Source organism: Dermacentor albipictus, chromosome 10 (genome assembly GCF_038994185.2).
Source record: "Dermacentor albipictus isolate Rhodes 1998 colony chromosome 10, USDA_Dalb.pri_finalv2, whole genome shotgun sequence".
Lineage (NCBI taxonomy): Eukaryota > Metazoa > Arthropoda > Arachnida > Ixodida > Ixodidae > Dermacentor > Dermacentor albipictus.
Window position 1 is genome coordinate 43,636,829 of NC_091830.1, and position 23,564 is coordinate 43,660,392.

The 23,564-nt window shown below is 44.4% G+C and overlaps 1 long non-coding RNA gene across 1 annotated transcript; it reads right to left on the bottom strand.

Moving 5' to 3' along the window:
* Positions 1-975: 975 nt before the first annotated feature.
* Positions 976-11,453, bottom strand: LOC135914844 (uncharacterized). The gene is made up of 6 exons (XR_010568436.2): positions 11,373-11,453; positions 8,214-8,240; positions 6,133-6,159; positions 3,423-3,449; positions 2,303-2,329; positions 976-1,113 (listed from the first exon to the last, which is right to left on the bottom strand). It is a non-coding gene; the product is annotated as an uncharacterized lncRNA (long non-coding RNA).
* Positions 11,454-23,564: the final 12,111 nt, after the last annotated feature.

A 23,564-nucleotide genomic window follows, 5' to 3' on the forward strand; every position in this document is an offset into this window, starting at 1 on the left:
CTGTGCATTTCTCCGCAAAGTTCGAGAATTTGTGTCTCGAAACTGGCGTCATCTTGAAAATTCGTTACAAATGGATTCGCCTCGCGAACTGCACGGCTAGAATTTGTAAATTGCATTATGGGCCACAATGTAACTAGTTAAATGCTTTATTAGTGATTAATTGCGGGAAGTTTGAATAGCTTAACGTCACTATGCCACGTGGTGACACTCCACCAACTAATCCCTGATGTCCAGAAAAGCTGGATACATTGAAAAGGTGCGGTCATCGGCGCCACCAGTCCTCGCAATGGGAACAGCAGCTCAATTGACCTGATCTAGCCAAAATCAGGCGTTATGTACAGTCGCGGAAAGAATAAAATGGACCACGGGATCTCCGAAAACGTTCAAATCCCGAGCAGCCTGTAGCGGTAACCAGTAAAACTGCCCACGACAACATTGTTAGCATATTCTAGTCGAGGTCCAAAATGCAAATACCAGATTGCGTCTTGAGGTTGCGGAGATATTCAGCTTTTTCTTAGATTTCATGGTCCATAATATTCTGTCCGCGACTGTACTTGGCAAACCGCGGCTTTAGGACCGGATAAGTATCAATGTTCAAAACAGCAGCCATGCGCTTTTGTCGCCTTTATCGGCTGACGTCACATGCGTCCGCTGCAGCTGTGCACAGATTTCTGCTGCGAATGGGGCGTTCGCACATGTCGCCCGCCCCCATCACCTGCTAATTTTCTAGTGCATGACGTCACCAATGTGCACTGCTGATCTCGATAATGCTCTGCTAAGGAGAGGGCACTCGCAGCTGAAACGTCCACCTCATACGCTCCTCCGATAATGCGTGTAACCACTCGCGCGCGCACCAACCAATCCGGCGGGTAGCTGCGCATTGACCTTAACTATAGCCAAATGAAGAATAAAAACTTTAGCAAATTTTTCAAATTGTCGAATGCATCGAGATAACACATGCATATAGAATATTCTCAGTAGCGTTTGCAGTACATGCAGTGACACGTTTATTGTTGCACGTTCGTTGAAAGCTGTCGCACAATACCTTACAAATATTGCATTTCACAGGGCGCTGCTGCCTCTGGACTGTTCGTTTTCGGGAAGGCTGGCCTGCTGCAGAATTTTTAAAAAGAGAGAGTACATTTCATCTCAAAATATTATCAATCTGCAGGGTGTCCCAGCTAACATTAGCCAGACTTAACAGATATGCGAATGCCACGCATCTGGACAGAATAAAATAATGTCATTTGCCGGCGCGCGGAGATAATCAAACACATTTTTTTTCATTCCGACAAGTTCGATAATTATTCCTACTTATTCAATAAACTTCTTCAATAATAAAATTAGATGGCAGCTGTTCATGCAGAAATTGTTGCGCCCCATGAAAAATTTCAGACGTAGCTTTCTGTTGCTCACTGCGTGCTAGATAAAAGTATTTTTCCGAGCTTGAATAAGGCGGACGAATACACGCAAAGTGCCTCGAGCGACCAGTAGTGCGGTAAACTTTCCTGCATTTGCGGACTTCTTTCACGCTCGGAAAAGCACTTTTATGTAGCAAGAATTAGCAGCAGAAAACGCTGTATCGGGAAGTTTTCATGTCGCTATCCAATTTTCTCATTTAGACTTTTCGTTTAATTATATTATTTGAGAAGTAAATCTTTAGGGCAAATTTTCCAATCAGGCGAAATGAAAAAAAATAATCTGAGTATCTATATGCGACCGCAAACAGCATTCACTTGGTTGTGTCCAGTTCCGTGGAATTCGCATATTTTTAAATAATGGCTAAAGATAGCCGGGACACCTTGCATATGTCAGTACAGCATAAGAGCTAAACGACCGCTTAAAAGAGCAAGCACTGCAGCTTTAGAACAATGAGACACACATCAATTTTTTTTGGGGAACTTACTGTTTTCAAAGAGAGCTGGTAAAATAATGCCTCGCTTTATGAAAAACCACTGGAAAGGCTACATTTAATTTTCTCGACTACAAACGCCGAAGAAATAATTTAAGATATCTTTTATAAAAGAGGACGCGTCGCCATACCTTGCCAGCTTTAACTAATTCTATAGGATGGAAAAACGGATTTAGCATTTTTCATTTCCGGATAATGTGGCAAGAAGGACTCTCAGTTTAAATACGTCTAAACAATTTACCATGTAATGCATGCTCATGATGGAAACGAGCAAACGAACTGAAATCTCTCACACACAAGCACTTAGAATTTACGCTCTGAAAGAGCACGATGCAAATTGCAAATCACATTGTACTGCTGGAGCTCACTAGCGCCTTTTTGAATACGTACCTTAACCTCCAAAGCGCAGGACCACGCCTAGAAATAGCGAAGATATCATTTATATTAGGTTATGTCAATGGTGGCTCCCTTGATTGTGTCATTTTATGTCATCTGGTTGTAACATGTTATGTTTCAGAAGTAAATGCTCGCCTACCAAGCTTAGGTATTCTTGGTGCCGAAAAATACTACACCAGTGATTACATTTCGAGGCAGCTAATGGCACAAGTTTGGAATTTTGAAATGGATTTCACGTTAGGAAAGATGTACCAGAATGGATAGTTTCTTTGTGTTTCGCAATATTATAGGTATCCTAGCCCAAATGGAGCGCAATTTCGACTGCTAAGCCAAACATTCATCAGTTAACCGGTTAGCGGCCTGCGTATAAAAGCACAACACCATTTTTCAAAGAAATAAAAAGAAACAAGTTGTTTTTCTTAGTATGCCATTTTGTTAAGCATGGTTTGCCAAAACAGCAGTGCTGTTGCTTTATCACGGCTTTGTGATGCCATTGATCTATTCATCGTCAAAATTGGAAAAGTGTGGTACGTGCAAGTGTGGCTGTGTGAGCTTCCAAATGTTTTCTATCATGCCTAGTACTTGCTTCACGAAGCTAATTTTTTAATTAATTTTCCTAGACAACTGCCGTAGTTTATGCGTGACCGTCAATGCATATGCAATTCATATATATAGGGTCACATAACTATGGACCCAGGTGTGCTTTTATAGTACGCTGGGCCTATGCGGTTTGCCAGAATGGCACGCTTGTATTTAAAAAAGATATGATCCTTCTTTCTTCAAATATTTCGGAAAAGTATCATTGTCTGGAAAAAAATTACGGTTGGTTACAAGAACTGGGCGAATAGGACGATTTCGCCCTCATTGCCAGTTTCATTCACGCTTTTCTCGCATCATTTCGTTCAGTGTGACGTAGAGGTCGTAGACGTAGCAAGCTCGTGTGTGATCTGAGTTTGGTATAATAAACCGCGCCCATAAGTTTTGTACTCCATTAATGTAGGACATCAGGCGAAGTTTTTATAAGAATGGGTTAGTCATTTGAAACAGTTGATATGTTATAGAGATACAATCTATGCTTCCTTGGTAAATATTACTGAATAACTTTAAAGCATACCTGATTTGTCCTTTGTTGCCCGTGGCACTGAAAAAGAAAGAACCGAACAATTATCTCTTTTTAAAATCACATCATCAATATGTTCAGTGATATATCAAGAAGAAAAAACTTCCCTGTGATCCGTTGTAGCCTCAACGTGCAAGACGAGCATAGTAATATTATGAAGTAAGGCATTTTGTGTGTGCGTCTGCCTTTCTATTCATGTCCCGCCTTCTCAGCGCAGATTAATATTTTGCTGAATAATGTCAAATAGCTGTAAATTCACGACATAAGTTGAAGGAAGCCACTGTGCAGAGAAATGTCAAATAATAAATTTTCTAAGCAGTATAGATCAGCGTTTAGCATTCTCCGTTCTTGGTTTTTAACGTTTGGGACATTTTGTCAGCTGTGATTTATATTTGGGTGTAATCTGTATAAATACGATACTAAATGAAATTTCACTGTGTTTTTAAGGTGTACAATGTTGCGTGTCAACATTGCGCATTCATTTTTTGTGACTTTGCGGTTCGCTAATTTTGTTTATGTGGCAATACTCAGTACGATTAATGATACTTCTGTTCACTTCTTTAAAAGAGGCGGTGTAGCAAGGGCACAGCCCCATGAACGGCTTAACTATAGGCGACAATTCCGGCTAAGTGCTTTCATAATTTATCATCCACCGAAACTAAATGTCACTGTTTCGCCCGAAAGGAGAAGCGTCGATTGCGATAGCAAATAAGTGGATAGTTATACGAAGTAAGCACAGTAGTTTTATCCGCAGTGCAAACTTTTGAACATCCGTTTACTAACTACCGAGTACGGTGTCACGCGCGCACACGCAAACATAAGCACATCTTGCTCGATCACAGCGGAAACTCGCTGCCAATAAGCTGAAGTGAGGAACCGCCGCGGCAGCAGCACCGAGCGAATTGATCTTCGTGCATCTCCCGCTTAAAGGCGAGCGAAACGTCGAAAGCACAGCCCTTACGAAGTTACCAGCACTGCAAACAACGCCAATTGCAATGAATATGAGGCTTGCGCTGGCGCGTACTTCGGCCACGTCGCAGATCGCTTTGAAGATGCGGTGCCCACACGGCCGCGCCGTAAGCAGCAGCCGCCGGAGCAGAACGCAACACCTCCCTCGCCACAACCCCGTGCCTCACGAGCTATAGCAGAGGGTGCACTTCTGCCTCTCCTTCCCAGCCAACACCACCTAGATAGCACAAGGCCTTTTCACTCCGATCCATGACGTCATGCCACCTGGCCCGACTGCCATATAATCTAATGGGGATGCTCCCGAGTAGGCAACAGTGATTTTGACGTCACCGCTTTCATCACGCCAGCCTTGCCAATAGAAATGTCGGGCTAGGTAGCGTGACGTCATGGATCGGAGTAAACAGGCCTTGTGCTATCTAGGTGGTGTTGTCCCAGCTCGCGCCTACGAGATTAAGCCGCGTTCGCGGTATGCCCCTCGCGCGCTCTCCCTCGCACATACAGCATACGGCATGCGGCGACAATTTTTGTCGCTTTTGGACTTTAAACGCACCATCACGGCGACGGCGACGACACAGCTGTGCCTGGAGTATCTACACAATTGCTACCGCAACAAATGCTTTATTTTCCCTAATATGCCCGTACAGCACTTACACCAATAGTGCAGGCGAAGAATGAGTATTTACGTAAAACCTCACTATCCGGTGGTACTACACATCGGTGAATCTGTTCAGTCCATACACTACTGTATCCGCACCACGAAGAATGAAATTATCTATGGGAGACCACCAAGGCACCCTCTGCTTGCTCCTGCTACACAATCCGCATCGCCTTTTCGGCGCCGACGAACAGTAAAATAGACACACCTCTGGGAAAAGCAAACCTTTGTTTGGTAAGATGTTCAAATGTTATTGCGATGTCGCTATGTTCCTTGCATCTGGGCGAAAGTTGTCTGGCAGCGGCACCCTGAACGCTTTCTTCTTCCTCTACTCATAAGTTTTCAGTTAGGCTATTTCGCTCAAACCGAGTTCTGACAAGAAAAAAATTGCCGCACATTGTTCGGTCCTTCCTTTTTTTCTGGTTGATGTCGAAAACGTCGTACCTGTTTATAACCAAAACATTTGAAATGGTTATATTGAGTATAATTATGCCAATTGTAGAGGCGTCTATACGCCTTCTTTTTGTTGGGAATCAGTGGAGCCGGAATATACCTGTGTAATTAAATCAAGCATTTTTAACGCTGCCTATGCCACTTACACAGAGAGCAACGATACAGGACGACGCAAGTTTAATAAATTCGAGCATGAGGCGATCGCGCCACCCAAAGAATATTGAACTCGACCGACACGCGTATACTAATCGCACGGAAAAAGAGTTGGAAGTGAAGACCAATCACTTTTTGTAACAGTACGGAGGCAAAATGTCGATATGAGTAACGCTAGGTTGCTAGGCTGCTGAGCATGTGGTCACAGAATTGACTCCCGGCCAGGGCGGTCGCATTTCGATGGGGGCAAAATGCGAAAACACCCGCGTACTTAGATTTAGGTTCACCTTAAAGAACCTAGGAGGTTGAAATTTCCGGAGTCCTCCACTACGGCATGCCTCATAATCTGAAAGTGGCTTTGGCACGTAACAGCCCATATATAAAAAAAGAACGTTAGGTAGTTCGAAAGTTCACTGCTATTCAGAAAGCGAAAAAAGGTTAAGTGTGGAAGGTATTCCAAAATTTCAAACTTACATCTCACTTTAGCAAGTCCACGGCTTGCTGCAAATAACAGACAAGACAATGTGTTCATTTTTCTCGGAAAATTAGGTCACTCATTGTATCTTTCGTCGTTTCATAAGGAAACGCTGTACTACCAAACTAAATGAATTACGCTTTACCGGCCATTAAAAACTGCAAACACGTATAGAATTCAAGAAGACGGGAGCTTACAGAAACACAGAGGTTTCCAGTACTAACAGAGGTCGGAGAAAAAAAGCGTGGATGGAGCGAACATACGACAATGAGGCCTGCTTCTCAGTAGCCAGTACCTTCTACATAGCAGCGTATGTATGCACAGCTCAATCTCTCCAGTCTTAATAAAGAAAACAGTGTAAAATAAACGGGTACGCTGGTAACTCTTAAGGTGCCGGGTAGCTTGCTAATAGGGTGCTCGTGTACAACAATTTGAAATTTCTGCAAATAATTTATGGTGCAATGCACATAGCCGAATAAATGCTTTGTTTTTGTTTACCTAGTTCAATGCCCTAATTATCTCTCAAAGCAAAACAACTAACTATTGTATATTTTTGTTAGGTGATCATCTTGCCACGCTGAAACACATGATATTGCAGTGCAAAAGAGCTCGACAAAATAGATTCACAACTACAAACAGAGGTCAGAGAAAGACGGCGCTTCGCTCACAACTGTCTGTCTTTTAGGCGCAATGCTCACCACATATCTAGCCCGCACACACTCTGGATACCAAGGCACGGCAAAGAGCAAATGACAAGCCATCTTGTTTGAGACAAACCTAGCAATCTTCGCATCATATAATGAAATAGGTGTTTGACTCGCACAAGCTTGCCCTCTGAAATGTATATGATAAAGCGGTGGCGGCGTGGTTTTGTCTCTACTGCTACTCAAAATTGTCACCTCAGAAAAATGTGGATCACAGCAGCAAGACCCGCAATGCGCAGAAGGATGTGCGCTGATACCCTCTTTTTAATTATAGGCATGATCTATCATTCTATAGTTCACACTACGGCTGGAATGTCCGGCGCATTATTTGCCTCAATTAGCGGTACCTGGTAGAACACTGCCGCGGAAGATTGCACGCGGCGTTTTGCGTATTTGACGTTACACGTTTTCACGGCATATCCATTGATTCCAGGGCATAGGCTAGATTGTTTGTTCGGGGTGGAAAACGCAACAGCTAACCCACCTTTTCGCCGCCTTCCTGTGGTTGTGGTTCATCTTGTGGTAACGTAGTCCCACCTGCGACTTTTTTCGACTGTCGTGCTTGTATCTCTCGACTATTCTGACACTATGCTACGTTTCAGCTTCTGCAGCAAGGTTTCCACCAGAGGGGTGAAAGCCGAATGAGGTGTGAATCTTTCTTTTGGGCGTTTTTGCGCTACATAGTCTTGTCGTTGAGCAAGTACCGACTTGCCCATGAAAAGGTAATTGACCAGTATATTGACACATGTACCTGTTTTATGTTCACCGGTGACCGCTTTCCACCGGCTTACAAAGGTTTAATTTTATCGCTCAGCGCAAGACGCACCCGCATGATTTATAACTTACTCGAATGTTATCGTTGATTCTGTATGTTCTCTACGCTTTAGCCGAACACTGAATAATCAGATTCCATGTGCGACATCAATTGTACAGCAGTTTCTCGAAGGCATGGCACACCAGCAATTATCCTGCAACTTTCGACGAGTCATGCATAAAAGCTGATGCGCTTGATCCACAGATCATGTTTTCGACTATCGTTGACTATCGTTGACGCTCGCCGCAATCGAAGCGCTCGAGAGTTACCTGTCTTAAAGGCCGCAAGTACGCCAAATAAAGAGGTAGGCTTTCACCGCTGTTTTGCCCCTGCCTCAAGCATCACCGTCACTGGAGCGTGAGTACTACATCATGCAAACGTCAACCACGCTCACTTACTTATTTGGCTATTACAAAGAAATTAAAGTTGTATCCTAGCTATGTAAATCGTTCCCATGAAATGAATATCTGCGTTTAGAAAGTGCAAGTTTAGAAAAGGTGGTTATGCAGTAGAAATTGATTATACCTTGTATATGTGTCACTGACATTTATAATACACATACCTGGAATAAAAGAGCCCCACGCAGATCCTGAACATGAAAGACAAAAAACACTTTTAGATGGTCGTGTAGCGCCAACATGCGCCTAATGTTTTACAAAATATGTTTTTTTTTTACTAAAGCCTTCAGCGAGAACAGTGAAAACTTTTGATAAGTACTTTATTCAATAACTCTCTCTCAGAAATTCCTTGAGAAGTTGAGGAAAACAATTTTACAGATACAACAAATATCAGGGACTTGATGTACAACAAAAATTTAGAAAAATGATAAATACTACATGATTGCGACTTGCACAATTGCATTTGCTTTCATGCGGTGTCATGAGCAATGTTATGCAATAGGAATGCTTATCCTCTGGGTTATATTTTATTATGCTGCGATATTTATGCTTGCACCGCGCACAAGATATCTCAAACTGTTTTCCTTCATTTGGGGGTAGTTTTGGGGCGAAAAATTGCTACGTCATGTGCGGATTTAGAGAAATACGACACGCTTCTAGTAAAGTTTAGGGATGCAGGACTTGTGTCGCAGTGGCGTATAACTATTCATCACAATTTGACAAGAATGAGGGCATAGATTTCTTATGTTTTGTAATGGTGTGAACACAGGTGCGGGCAATGACACTATGCTACTGAGCTCGAGGCAGTGACTTCAATATTGGTGGTAGCGGCTACATTTTGATGAGGCAAAAAATACGAAAAAAAAGGTCGTGTACTTATATTTTATTTAATGGTGAACAACTGCGGCCATAAAAGTACTCTGGAGTCTCCCATTACGGAGTGCCTCATAATTCGATTGCAGTCTTGACACGACAAACATAAAAACATATTTTTCGCATCCCCTTTCGTGGAATTTTGGAGGGGTGGCTACAAGAGCTGATCTTGTACAGGTACACAAAAATGCACCAAAATGAAAGCCTAACCGCCGTGGTAACATAATTAGTAAAGCGTCACACACATGGTCCGTGTTAGATTTTTTGGCAGTACTCGTCATCGGTGCGCGTACAACTTTCGTATGTATCCATAAACATATGCGGCGACGCACCTCTAGGCATCGCCGCACACAGCAACCGACCTATCACGCTGAAGCTTCGCGTTAACGTACAGTCGTGATATGCCTGGCGGTCTTGTGCGATTATGCTGGAAGCACAAGATATGCTCGGGCGGAACAACTGCCGGAAGGTTTGCCAGACGACGCTGTTTGTTCAAACATTCCCTCACTTACTGCGTTAGGCAGTAAGAGTGGGATACTCGGATATTTCTGCAACATCGGGAGCTCTGGAAACTTCACGGTAGCTTTTACCATAAAGCTCGAAGCCTCGAAAATGCAAACAAACGGATACGAGAATTTCAGAGTTGCCGAGGGTGGGAACAAATACGACTTGGCTTTCAAGCAGATGCTCTACAACCCATTCATCTAAAATTTCCTTTATATCCACACTCCACTTTCTTCAATTTCCAAAAGTGGTTAACGTCATATAAAATATATGTCACCGGTAATTATAAAATTGTTTCTTTGGTGATTGTAATTAGGCCTGGTGTGTTCCAAGGAACCGTGCGACAAACAGAACTCTTCGTGGTCGTATTCTTCCACAGTGTACAGCGAACAATAGCTTTTTTTACCTTGGTGAGCTCTGCAGTGCATTATGAAATACAACAATAATTAGTATATAAAACAGGGCATTATTAACAAAGCAAAACCTTTTTAGCAACCAAACAAATAAGAAAATAATACTACAAAGTATTATTGCAACATGCCAAAACAGTGGTACTAGATAATTATCAAAATTCGTGTTCAGTCATGTATATATAGTTCAAAATGCACAAGAATAGCATAAAAATTGTGTAGTGCGCCTTGTCGTCCGTTTTTAAGGATATCTGGTTCAAAAATAGCGTGACCGCAAGGTTAGTCATGGTACCTCAAAAAGAAGTCCCAGTTACAGAATTGGGAGCATTAGGAGATAAGGTGAAATAAGTTAAGCTAGACACGCTTATAGCAGTCATTGACTTAAGGTAGGTGAACCTGGGGCATTAGGCATCGTTTCATACAGAATAAATGTGGTGAATAAGATTACACAGCTGGAAGTTTTTCCTGAAATTACTTAGTACCGCATATTAAGAATGTTCCGTAATTGCATGCGCAGTCCGACCACGGTAATAAAATAGTGATGCGCATATTTATCGCACCTGCGTATGTACAGACCAATATGTCGCTTTTGTCGGTGACACAAAAACGTTAACAAGTATCCGTGGAAATCCACCACACCACCAAAGCCTCATCCCACAGGCTAAAATTCCGCATCCCAGGGGGAGGCCGCTCTTGCATACGCTTCTTTCAGAGAAATTTGACTCAAGAAGTATATGGCAGTATGCATGTGCCTTTCTTCATTGACCACAATCATGACAACGTTAGCCACCAGGTGAGAGCCGCTCTTCAGCGGACCGCTCTCCTCGCGATTTGTTTCACTGTGTATGTTGCTATAAATGTGTGCCACGTTTCAATGAGCACCTTTGACGCTAAGGTGGGACATTGTGTAGATGGGGAACTTCATTGGCAAAACAGTCTTTATACTTTCCCCGGAAATGGGCGCAAACGAACCGACGTCATGCGTTATCCGACAGTCCTGTCGAAATATGCGGTAGAGCCCACCAACGCGGCCACCCCGGGGACGCTATGGGCGCCGCTTTCAGCCGGCGCCTTGGTGCCGCCTGAAAGGTGGGCGGTCCTTGCTCGATGCCCAAGCGCGGCACGCGTAGTTCGGTTCTAGAAGACTGCTACGCTGGCCTTCTTGTTCAGGCGCTCCGCCGCGACGTCTCAGGTTTCCGGGAATGCATTCGGACACCCGCCACATGAACACTTCGCTAGATTGCGCAACGTGCCCAGAGAAAATCTCCACAGAGGAGCCCCTCTGGCGTACGCGCCATACATGACGAGCTTCCGCAGTGGCAATGCTGTTTGTCGCTGCATTTATTCGATACCCTTAGGATTAACGTGGAAAGAATACTGCGGTGGGTTCAGCAGAATTTTCTGGTTTCCTATAAATATTCTGTACTTCGTAAATAGAATATTTGAATTTTTCTGATGTAGCAAATGCAGTTTTCAGTCTTTCCAGAAAATTCTTTTTCAACAATACAAATTACACCGCAAGCAAGTTCTACTTACGTTCAGCAGCATCGCTTCCTGGGATGCAGGACACCGAGAGCAGCAGCAAACAAAGCATTGATATTTGAACGATGATCGCCATGGCTGAAGTGACATTCACTTGTTGCTGCATTTTTATATACGCTGTGCCATTTCTCAATGTATTTACACGTTGTCAGATCAGAGAGCGGGGGACATGTTTGTTTGAGGCTTGAAATGCTCCATAAATTCTTGTTAAATGAGTGGCTTTGACTTCACCACGAAATTGACGACAATAGTGGGATGCCTGTATATTTTCGTCACACGCCATACACTTGCAACAATAAAAAAATCTCATTGTTCTCTACAGAGCAAAAAACGCGCAAATAAAAGGAAAGTGATGCAACCTGCGATGACATCAGCGACCTATTATTAAATGTACATTCAGATGAGCGCTGTAAAGAACACCATTGTGCTCCTTCTGGCTTAAAAAAAATAGGAATAAAACGCAAGTATTATGTGTGTGCTAATAGCAGAACATCTGATCCTGCCAGCTTGACGGTGTGTTTAGAGGGACAATTTTATTATTTCACGACCTTTGCAATCTTTCGGGAGTTGTGCGAGCTGGCGTTATGTTGAAAATCATATACGAGGTTCTGCACAGGTGCTTCAGTAAGTGTAGCAGGATTTCGTTTTTTTTTTTGTTCACACCTCTGCAGTCCAATGAAATATTCTACTGAATTTGCTATTTCACTAAAAGAAATGCATCTATTTCAGGAAAGAATCGACGTATACGAACGGGCCTCTATTGTTTGTTGCTTGCAGTCAATTTAAACACAAGCACTTTGTGTTATTTTCTCCTTATTAGGACCCGTACTGAAAACATCAGTAACGTTCCAACATGGGTATGATAATTATACATACGACCGTTTTACGTCACTAAAACACTTCCCGCTCAAGAGGTGCATTGGTACACATAGCCGTTTAAGGCGTTCGAAATCACCTGAAAATGAGCCATCAAGAAACTTTTCAGTTGGCACACGGTTCGTGTTTTGTTACACCACTCTATCGGGAATGGCAATGCAGAGGCAGTGTTGTACTACATGCCGTACACAAAGTTGTGCAATTGCAACTCACTCATACTAGCAGCGGTGTTAAATGTGCGGGCAATATTATCAAAATTGGTCATCAGAAAAATTACCATAGATGTTTTTGAGCGTCCTAGAAATTTATTGTTATATTTCGTAAATGATACGTACGATGAGGATAACGTGCTCGAATCACGGTACAGTTTTTTACGCGAGTTTTTCCTTGGGGACTTTTATTTACCTGGTGTCAAGTGGAGTAAGGAGCCGTCTATATGTACTATGCATCCCCACTTGCTTCCCATTTCTTGGTTGCAAGCGTTTTTTTTTTACAGCGAAGCTATATATCTCTACCGTCCAAAAAAATTTTAAAAGTGTCATTGGCTTGGTAAACAACAAACTCCCCTTACGTGGGCCGATTCTGGAGACAGTCCAATGCGTGGCCCACCCACGGTGGAGGTGAAGCATGTGTTAAAGGGATAGTGAATAAAAAAATTTGCCGCCTAGATTTCTGTCTCCAGTAATAGCTGTCGCAGCGAAAGCGACCAAAACAACACTCTTTCTGAGGAGAAATGAGCGAAAAGTAATTATTTTAGTGAATATTTCTCAAATCGCAGCACCTACGGGCCTCCTCCTAAAGCTCCGGCAAAACGGGAGATCAAGTCACGCTTACCCACCCAGAGGCCCATTGCGAGCGATCGCCCACACTGAGCGCGCGAAGGGGCGAGTTGACGTTTGCAGCAACGCGCTTTGTTTGTTCGAGCGTCCTATTCGCACCGCTTCCTCGTGTGAGCCGTACAAAAACGTCGTCTTTCATCTCGTGGATCTGTGGTTTGATGTGTGGAGCAGCCGTGTCAACGCCGCAGAACGGCGAGGGTCTGCTGTGCGCATGTGGAAGCGGCAGGCAGCGGTAGTCTTTTTCTCGCTTATCTCTCATAAATGCTTCTCCCGTGAACCGCTGCCTTGTTCACGATGTAGTTTTGCGCACAGGTGCAGTTTCACCGTAATTTCTCGTTTGTACGACGTTCTGAGCCAGATGTTTAGCCAATATTGCCAGAATGAATCGAAATCCGCATCGTCTGAAGCGACGGCCGACGAAAAAAAATTCGCCGACATGAGACTGGTGGCGCCATCTCGTTTGCATCAAGGGAAGGAGTGCTCGGCTGCGATGAAACAACGGGATGCTGAAACCGCTGCGAATGTACTCGCTCACTCCGTGAATAACAAGACGCTCCCTGCTTACAGAGGCGCATTTCACTCACTGCACATGCCTGGCTTCAATCCCCACCCGTTGCTTTATCGCATCTATTCTCAATAACAGCAACTTGCCCACATCAAGCACCTGCTGCGCGAGAGTCGGCAGCCGACTGTTATGCTCACGCCGCCGGCGACACGTGCGCCGATGGCGTAGGTATAGGGAGGTGTACACGCGTCAACGATTTCTACGATTTTTTTTTGTACAGTGTGTACTCACGGCACCTGTATTGTGCATTGGTAGCTTTTATGTTTTACGCGCTAGTAGCTACCCATAACATATATGGGTAGCGGAGTAAGCCGCTTGGCGCAGAACGCAGAGTAATTTCCTTACGTCGCCTGACATTGCATAGCCTGATGCATAAGTGTGCCCGCTCTGTTGAAACCAAACATGGCAAAGCGTTTGCGTGAGTGCATCACGCTGGGCGTACCGCCACGGATGCAACACTGCCAATGAGGCGTGCGCCTCTCGTCTCGCTAACTCATTCGTGACAGCTGCGAGCTTGCGATCCGAGCCGCAGGAACCGCGTTTATATCTGGTTTCCACTTATGATGACGCCCCTGATCTCTCGAGGCGAACGCGTGTACATGGAATGCACAGTGTAAACACCACTTTGCTGGTCCAGACTCCCTCGGCACCACGGAGAGGTGACTGCTGCGGGGGGTCGTCGTCAATTTCGCTTGACGACGTGGACGGATCGTAGGCATGCGCCTTTATCGTTCGTGCTCGTTCAGTAGGCCACGCATCCAAGTCGGAGTCATAACCTCCGCTCCATGCTATCACACTCACTACTACAACTTTGCATTCTGCACTGCGCAGCGCGAGGAAAACTAAACTGCGCAGCCGGTCAGTTCGCTCCGCGGCTGCTGAGGGTAGGTGTGACGTCAAATCCGCCGGCTTGTTGTCGGGAGCGCGTTGCGAGTGACGCGGTGGCCGCTCATTGAGTGTCAACATTAAAGCCATCCGCTCAAAAGTAACCCGAATGATGTCTATATACTCTAGCAATTGTGTCTTAGGAATGCCGTTGTGGGGCTTTCTCTATATTCTTCGATTTTTATTCTTTATCCCTTTAAACACTCCCCATACCTGGGCCGATCCCGAAGATAGTGAAATGCCGCGCCAACCCACGCCGCATGTACCGTTCACCATAAGGGGTCCACATATACTGCTTCGCTGGTCATCCTTCTTCACAGAATGGAAGGGCACTCAGCTTGCGTTGGAGAAGGTGACGAATATACACACTACTTTTCTCAACACCACTGATAACGTGTTTACAGGGCAAGGCGACATTTTTTTTCATGCGAAAGTATTTCTTCGCTCATTGTGCGATGCCGCCGTCATCGCGACGCCGTGGCATAAAGCTGTGACAGAGGAATGGCACACAAATAATGCGACTTCATCCAACTTAAAAAAAACGAAGGGGCCATCGTGAGTGCTCCATCCTCTGCCCCACCAATAGTGATACTGCACCGTAGCTAAACGCACTGACTACTGCACAACCGCTGCGATGCGCCGCTGTTTGCAACAAGCGGCAGCGGTGAATATCCTTCAACCTGTGCACGTAGCTGAGTTCTGCCTGGCGGGCGATTCACTAGATGGCAGAGCGAGAGAATAAAGAATGACTAGAGATGTGTCGAGCGACCAAATGATGATCTCCGGCGGTCAAGAAGGAAACGAAACAATCACTATCAAGGAAAAAATGAAACTTAGCTCGCAGAAAAGCGGGAAAATACACTTGTGCAGAGCGCACCTATCGCCCAAGCGATATCGGTTAGGTTATCGCCCAAGCGATAACCTAACCTCCTTCCTTTTTATACTTCGTAACTTTCTTTCCTGGATATTTATTGAGAAATATTGCAGTTGAGCGTCAGGTGACTTCTCCGCAACCTCGAGCACGTTAGAACTATTGGTATACCACACATACCAAGCCAGTGGAGACAAGCATCGTCAAGTGATATGCACTGTTTCCCAAAAACTTAGCTGTCTTATCATTGTTATGTATTTGTGTATTTATCACACTCATAATTACATAGCAATATATTACGAACGGCCTTGTACGCGTTATCTCATAATAGCTATTCCACTAATTGTTATGCTATTGGAACTTGCCATTACACGAAGTAAATAAATAAATAAAAGAAGAATAATATCCATAAAGGTGCGTGCAAAAAAGGAACTCTTGCGCAAAAAGAACTCTTGGAACAAAGAGGAACTCTTGCACAATACAACATATACTTGACCAAGGTGGAAACAAGATGGAAGGGGACGGGGCATTAAATTACATCCAAACATTACCAGCCTAATATTTCCGAGGCAATAACGAGGTGGCATATGAGGAAAAAAGTGCATAAGAAGAACTAGGTTCAAAATCAGCTGCTGTCGACAACTTTAAGGAGGAAGAAAGCCGAAGAGAAAATTTCTAAGCGCCCAGCCACATGCTATATGAGGTTTCCGTTAGGCTCAATAATGAACTGTGACCAAATGTAAGGAAGGTCTGCTGAAAGCAGTAGAAAAAGAAAAACCTTAAGGGGTAGATGAATACCAAACAGTTGGTGACAAGGTTGAATGAATAAATTAATCAAGCTCAGTTGTAAAAGGTAGAATTCGCTCACATAGACCGCTGACCATGACATCGGTACCATAGAGGTTAGGAATGCAGGTGAATAAATAAAGATGCAATGATGCGTAGATAATTATGGCATATTAGGAGAACTTGGGAATGTCTTCAGAATAAGTAGGCCCCTGGAGGATAACTTATTTGTCCTTAGTCAATGTTTTGAAATATTCCCAGTAGAAAACAGACTAAATCCGCCTTTTTTAGGTATTACCAGAGCGCATGACAACGTAAACTGCTACATGTTGCGGAATATTCAGGAAGGGGAAGAGACAGGGAACGACTGCATAGAGCTTTTCAGGGAGATTTTTTTTGCAAGCGCATGTTACTTGAATGAGAAGAGATGAGGAGCGAGGGCCATTTTTATATCATCATACAACTGAGAGAGGGGTGCCCTCAAAACCCGCTGGTGTTTATGATGTACATGGTAAGTATGAAAAGGCACAAGAAGGAAGGATTATAGGTTTTATTCTCTCATACGAACAGGCGGGTACAATAGTGGAGCAGTAGCTTCCAGGTTGGCTTTATGGGGACGACGCTGTGTGGCTCGCTAACAAGCAGAGTGATATGCAACATCTGGCTAATATCTGTAAACAGGAAGGCGGAAATTTAAGTCTAAAATTTAGCGTTTAGAAACAGGTGGTGTGGAACTCAATGAAAACAGTGAACAGACAGTATCAATCAGGGCCGGTAAATACCTCGGGAAAAAGAATATAAATAGTTTTGTACAAGGAGAAACGAAGGCCATAGATAGGTGAAAACACAGGTAAAAACAATAACAACAAAGTGGAAGAGAAGCACGGCAATATTGAACAACAGAGGATTGAGGGGATAAAATAGCTACGAGGTGCTCTGGGGTATGTGGAAGGGGGTAATTTTTCAGAGTTTATATTGTAAAATGCGGTGCTTTGCATGAATGTCGATGTCAAGCAAAGTTCAGTGCGATGCCTCGCATTGGGCGCTCAAGGAAAGACTACAAGCTATGCTGCGCAGGGTGATATGGGTTGGACAAGAATTAAAGCGAGGGAAGCTCAGAGTACACCCTGAGTGGCTGGGTGTGGTTTGCTGGGCATGATGGATGAAGGGGGGGGGGGGACATGGTGGGTATGATGGAATTCATTGTGCATATATTGGGTTGATGGTGGGTGCAGTGGTAGATGGTGGGATACATACTTGGTGACTTGTCTCATTGGTGGGTGAATAATGAATATGCAGGTTGAACGATGGCTGTGCTGGGTGGATGGTGGGATACCTACTGGATTATTTGTGTTAGTGATCCATGAATATTGTGCATGCTGAGTGAATGGTAGGATACATAGTGGAAGGACAATGAGTGAACGTGTGCGAAAGCGAGAACATATTAGGTGGCTTATCAAATAGCAGCGACGGTAATGATGGTCGGTTCGTGATGTGATGTGATTCATTTACTTCCCTAATACAATCACTGTAGTGCCATTTTTTACTGATAGAAACGTACTTGCACATGCACATTTAGAACAGTTATTCAAGTATTTCGTGATGCCTAATTATTCGCTATTGTACCCTGCTAAATTTTTGTCTAGAGATGATTTTTATTGTAATGATTTGGGTATTTCATGTTCTTTGTTGTTCACAATTAAATGTCTCTGCTCTGTTACCCTATGTGGGCAGTGGGAGCTGGTCAAACTGCTTCACGTGAGCTTTTGATGCCGCCATTTCTGGAACGCAGCATATGCATATATATATATATATATATATATATATATATATATATATATATATATATATATATATATATATATATATATATATATAGTTCCCATCTGTGAGTCGGCTTTCTGACAACTGTATCAGTGTGTGAGTGAGTGCACTTGGGAGACAAGAACAACTTTATATAAGCATTAACCTACAGAATTCTTCCTACATAAACTAAAGTGCGGCTGTTGGCGATCATACTATCCAATGACAGCCCCTCGCATGTGGCAACTTGTAACGGGCTTCTTCGAATCGTCTAGGTTGTCTTACAGCGGCGAAAGTAAATAGAAAAACAAAGCATAGACATCTGTAAGCCAGCCTGTAAACTAAGACCTCGCCTACCATTCAGAAAGGACGATGATGGGTAAAATTCGCGTTCCACGCTATACCCTACGCGCATCCTTACATGCCAGCAGAAACGTCAGAGGAACGTCACGCAGCGACAGCGAAGCATCGAGGCTTTCCGAAAGCTGTAAATAAAGTTTCACCGGATGATAGAATGACGCGAGCACACAAGAACACAAAAAACTAAAGTACAAGTGCTGTAGGAGAAGTTCAGCTGAGTCTCTTTCAGTCACTGCTGCTCTAGAGTTCCCTGACGTGCGAAAAATTGCTTAGGAAGGACGATGTGGCAGAGTGAGTGAGTGAGTGTCAACTTTATTATTAGAAGGGGTAAGGGATAAGGGAGGCTAAGCTACGTAGGCTTCCAGGTTGTGCTTCACGATGGAGTCTTCAGCTCGTGCCAGGACCCGTCTTTGGATGTCTCGGTCGGTGCTGGAGAGAAGAGCCTCCCATTGTTCGTCGGTGGGGGGTGGCGAGACGAGGTCGGCGGGCGGGGGATACGTCAAGGAGTGTGCGGCATTCTAAGAATATTGTTACTGCTGCGAGAATAGCTTTGCAGTAGCATAATGAGATTCGTCAGAAGACATTGTATGGCACAACATAGCAGTGTATGAGCTACGCCTTCATTCCATGTCCAGGCTGTGGTGTTCAGAATTATGCATGCTTTGTGGGTGCTTTACGTAATTACCCGATTTCTATGTTCGGGCGTTTGTGACTTATTTTAGAGCGCAGCTTCTATTGCCCCACAAGTAGCGTTGCAGTTGCCACGCAAAAACCCTGTTGCTTCCAGAGTAGAGAAGCGGCGAGAAAGGGCGCTTCGATGAGGTGACCGCGTGCCGGAGCCTGACTCATTAGCAAGCATTCCGCAACCAATCAGATCTGCTGTTTCGCTTTTATCTGGGAGAGAAAGGGTAGCAAAGCGTATCTCGCGCGCTGCGCCGTCTTCGTTTCTGCTCAGCTTATGCTCTGTAAGCGGATTGGACGGCCACGCGTTGTGTGTTCCCCCAAGGAAATGGCAGCGTTCGACGAGCGGCGGCGAGAACTCGCACGTGATAGCCTCGCCGTCGGTGCGCCGATCCAGCCGTTGAAGCCTCACTACAGTCCTATGTGCCATGAACGCGCGCGCCCAAGTAACGTTGGCAAGATCAACCTGCGGTTTGACTGATGGTTCGATGCACAGGGGTCACCAACGTGACCGGACGCGGCCAATGAGCTCCGATGCACCCGGCGTCCGCCGACACTTGCCGGGCCAAGGCAATCTGACAGCAACCAGAAGAAGATCCTGAGCTGAGGGAGTGGGAGGTCAAAGCAATTCGGTACCGCTACCATGGGTTACTTAAGCTTGACGAAGCTCTAATTCACGCGCGATAAACTTCGCTTTCCGCCCATTTTCTGGTAGTGGAGGGGTTCATTTTTCTTTTTTCTTTTTTTTGGATGAGCAATCAGTTTATCTCGCGAGCGTTCTCGACAGCCACACGAAAATTGGCAGACAGTTGTTCATCCAAATATTGAAAGTCTTTTTGAATGAGCAGTCCATATCCGCAGAATGGTACACCGGAAGTTATAAGTCTCAAAGTATCTCAAATAGTCCGCATCAACGTTAACAGTAGAACGGTCGTAAAAGGGGCAGGAATGTAACATTTCGTGGATACATTCGCACATTCTGGCAACCCTACCACACCCCTTTTCACACGCACTTTTCAACACAGGCACACACCTCGAAGATCCTCAGAAATGAGACGGGCAAATTAAGAAGGCTCTGCATGTTCACGCCAACCAGATATATACGCATAAATGTATATATGGATGCTATATATTTGTACGAGTGTCTTTACTACTGCACTGTAATGATAAATACAGATGTGGATGTCTCAAGAAAGGCCTTGTGTTACTTCTTTTCGTTCTAATTATTAATTTCTCATTCACCGCCCTTCCTGACCTTAATAATAGAAGTAAAGATGCATTCAATGTATGGTAATATATTCTGCATTTTGTGTTGGTTTTGCCATAATAGCTTGTACAAAAGTAAACTAAATTCCTGTTATCAATGCCCGATGACGCCGTGGCGGCTCAAGTTAGAACTTGTGTGTGGGCGAGCGTACGATGACCCCGGAGCTGTAATAAAGCACTTTAGCCAGATTCGGTGCCAGATGTACCCCTCACTCCAGGTGTCCTCCATGATTCTGCTTGCACTTGGCAGCTCCTGATACCTCGCGTGCTTGCTATTGTTGTGACTGCATGGCCCTTCGACGAAACTGTATTTAATAAAATAGGCTCATGCATGGACTAGTAATTGTGAATGTCCAACAAAGCTGCCGATGGTTCGAATAATGCACGTTCCGGTTGCGTGTTATGATGAATTGCTTCGAAAAGAAGATGAATCCAAGCTTTTCAAAATTATTTTATTCGGCGCCCTAATGTACTATTCGCAAACGACAGTGTTGGAAAATAGCATATAGGTATGCTATGTGATAACCGAAGATACCTGATATCAAAATTAACTGTGAATATTTCACCGTAATCAGCATAATATGGAGCGTGCAAGGTATTATTACCATGCAGGCACGTAAATAACGCGAGGAAGGACATTCACGCACCTTAAAAGATAAAAAATACAATATTTTTGTTAGAGTAATGGCTCTGAATATTAGGCTGGCTGCATCTGGGGCAGGAAATTTCAAAAAACGAAAGAAAAGCTCACGCTATGTCAGTAGAATATTGTTACTGCGCCGAGAATAGCTTTGCAGTAGCATAAGGAGATTCGTCGGAAGACATTGTATGGCACAAAATAGCAGTGTATGAGCTTCGCCTTCATTCCATGTCCAAGCAGTGGTGTTCAGAATTATGCATGGTTTGTTGGTGCTTCACGTAATTACCCGATTTCTAAGTTCGGTCACTTGTGACTTGTTTTCAAGCGAAACTTCTATTGCCCCACAAGTAGCGTTGCTGTTGTCACGCAAACACCCTGTTTCTCCCAGAGTAGAGAAGCGGCGAGAAAGGGCGCTTCAATGAGGTGACCGCGTGCCGGAGCATGACTCATTAGCAAGCATTCCGTACCCAATCAGAGCTGCTGATTCGCTTTCATAGGGAGGGAAAGGGCAGCAAAGACTATCTCGCACGCTGCACCGTCTTCGTTTCTGCTCAGCTTATGCTCTGAAAGCGGATTGGACGGCCACCCGTTGTGTGTTCCCCCAAGGAAATGGCAGCGTTCGACGAGCGGCGGCGAGGACTCGCACGTGATAGGCCTCGCCGTCGGTGCGCCGATCCAGCCTTTGAGGCCTCACTACAGTCCTATGTGCCATGAACGCGCGCGCACAAGTAACGTTGGCAAGACCAACCTCCGGTTTGACTGATGGTTCGATGCACTGGGGCCGCCAACGTAACCGGACGCGGCCAATGAGCTCCGACACGCCCGGCGTCTGCCGACGCTTACTGAGCCAAGGCATTCTGAAAGCAACAAGAAGTAGATCCAGAGCTAAGGGAGTGGGAGGTCAAAGCAATTCGGTACCGCTACCATGGCTTATTTAACCGTGACGAAGCTCTAATTCACGCGCGATAAACTTCGCTTTCCCCCCATTTTCCGGTAGTGGAGGGGTTCATTTTTCTTTTTTCTTTTTTCTTTGGACGACCAATCAGTTTACCTCGCTAGCGTTCTCTAAGGCCACAGGAAAACTGGCAGACAGTTGTTCATCCGCATATTCAAATCTTTTTGAATGAGCAGTCCATATCCGCAGAATGGTACACCGGAAATTATAGGTCTCAAAGTCTCTCAAATAGTCCGCATCAACGTTAACAGTAGAACGGTCGTAAAAGGGCCAGGAATGTAACATTTCGTGGATACATTCGCACATTCTGACAACCCTAGGACGCCCCTTTCCACAGGCACTTTTCAACATAGGTACACACATTGAAGATCCTCAGAAATAAGACGGGCAAATTAAGAAGGCTCTGCAAGTTCACGCCAACCAGATATATACGCATAAATGAATATATGGATGCTATATATTTGTATGAGTGTCTTTACGACTGCAGTGTAGCGATAAAGACAGATGTGGCAGTCTCAAGGAAGGCCTTGTGTTACTTCTTTTTGTTCTAATTAATAATTTCTCGTTCTCCGTCCTCCCTGCGCATAATATTAGAAGTAAAGATGCATTCAATGCATGGTAATATTATTTAGGATCTTGTGGTAGTTTTGCCATAATAGCCTCTAGCAAAGTAAATAAAATTCCTATTATCAACGCTCGATGACGCCGTGGCGGCTCAAGTTGGAACTTGTGTGTGGGCTGAGCATACGATGACACCGGAGCTGTAATAAAGCCCTCTCGCCACATTCGGACCAGCAGTCATGTCGGATGTACTCCACACTCTTGTTGCCCTCCATGATTCTGCTTGGACTTCGCAGCTGCACAGGCCTCGCGTGCTTCCTATTGCTGTGACTGCAAGGCCCTTTGACGGAAGCTGTATTTAATAACATACGGCTCATGCATGTAGGCTAAAATACGGCTCATGCTCATGCATGCACTAGTAACAGTGAATGTCCAACAAAGCTGCCGATGGTTCTAGTAATACACGCTAAGGTTGCGTGTTATGACGAATTGCTTCGAAAAAATGATGAACCGAAGCTGTTCAAAAGTGTTTTATTCGGCACCCTAATGTACTATCTTTAAAGAACGACAGTATTGGAAAATAGCATAAAGTTATGTAATGTTAGAACAGAAGATACCTGGTCTCAAAATGAACTGCGAAAATTTTATTGTAGTGTGCATAATATGGGGCGTGCAAGGTAGTATTACCTTACGAGCATGTAAACAACCCGAGGAAGGACATTCATTCAGTCCAAAAGATAAAATAACTAGATTATGTTTGTTGGAGTAACGACTCTGAGTATTAGGCGGGCTTCATCTGGGGCTGGAAATTTCAAAAAAAAAGAGAAAAAGCTCGCGCTACGTCACTCCAAACACGGAGTATTCCTTGTGGTAGTGCTGCTTCCTTACTGTGGTCGAAACAGCTTAGGAGAATGGTCCATATCTTTGCGGCATGAATTCGAGTTTACGATGCTGAAATTGACATCCACAGGCACAACTTGGCTCTTATGTTTTCGCTATCTGGCCGGAGATGGGGCACATTCTGCACAACATAATAAACCAAAAAATATATAATGCGAAGGTTAGGTAGCCTAATTATTGTATTTTCATAAGTTTTGT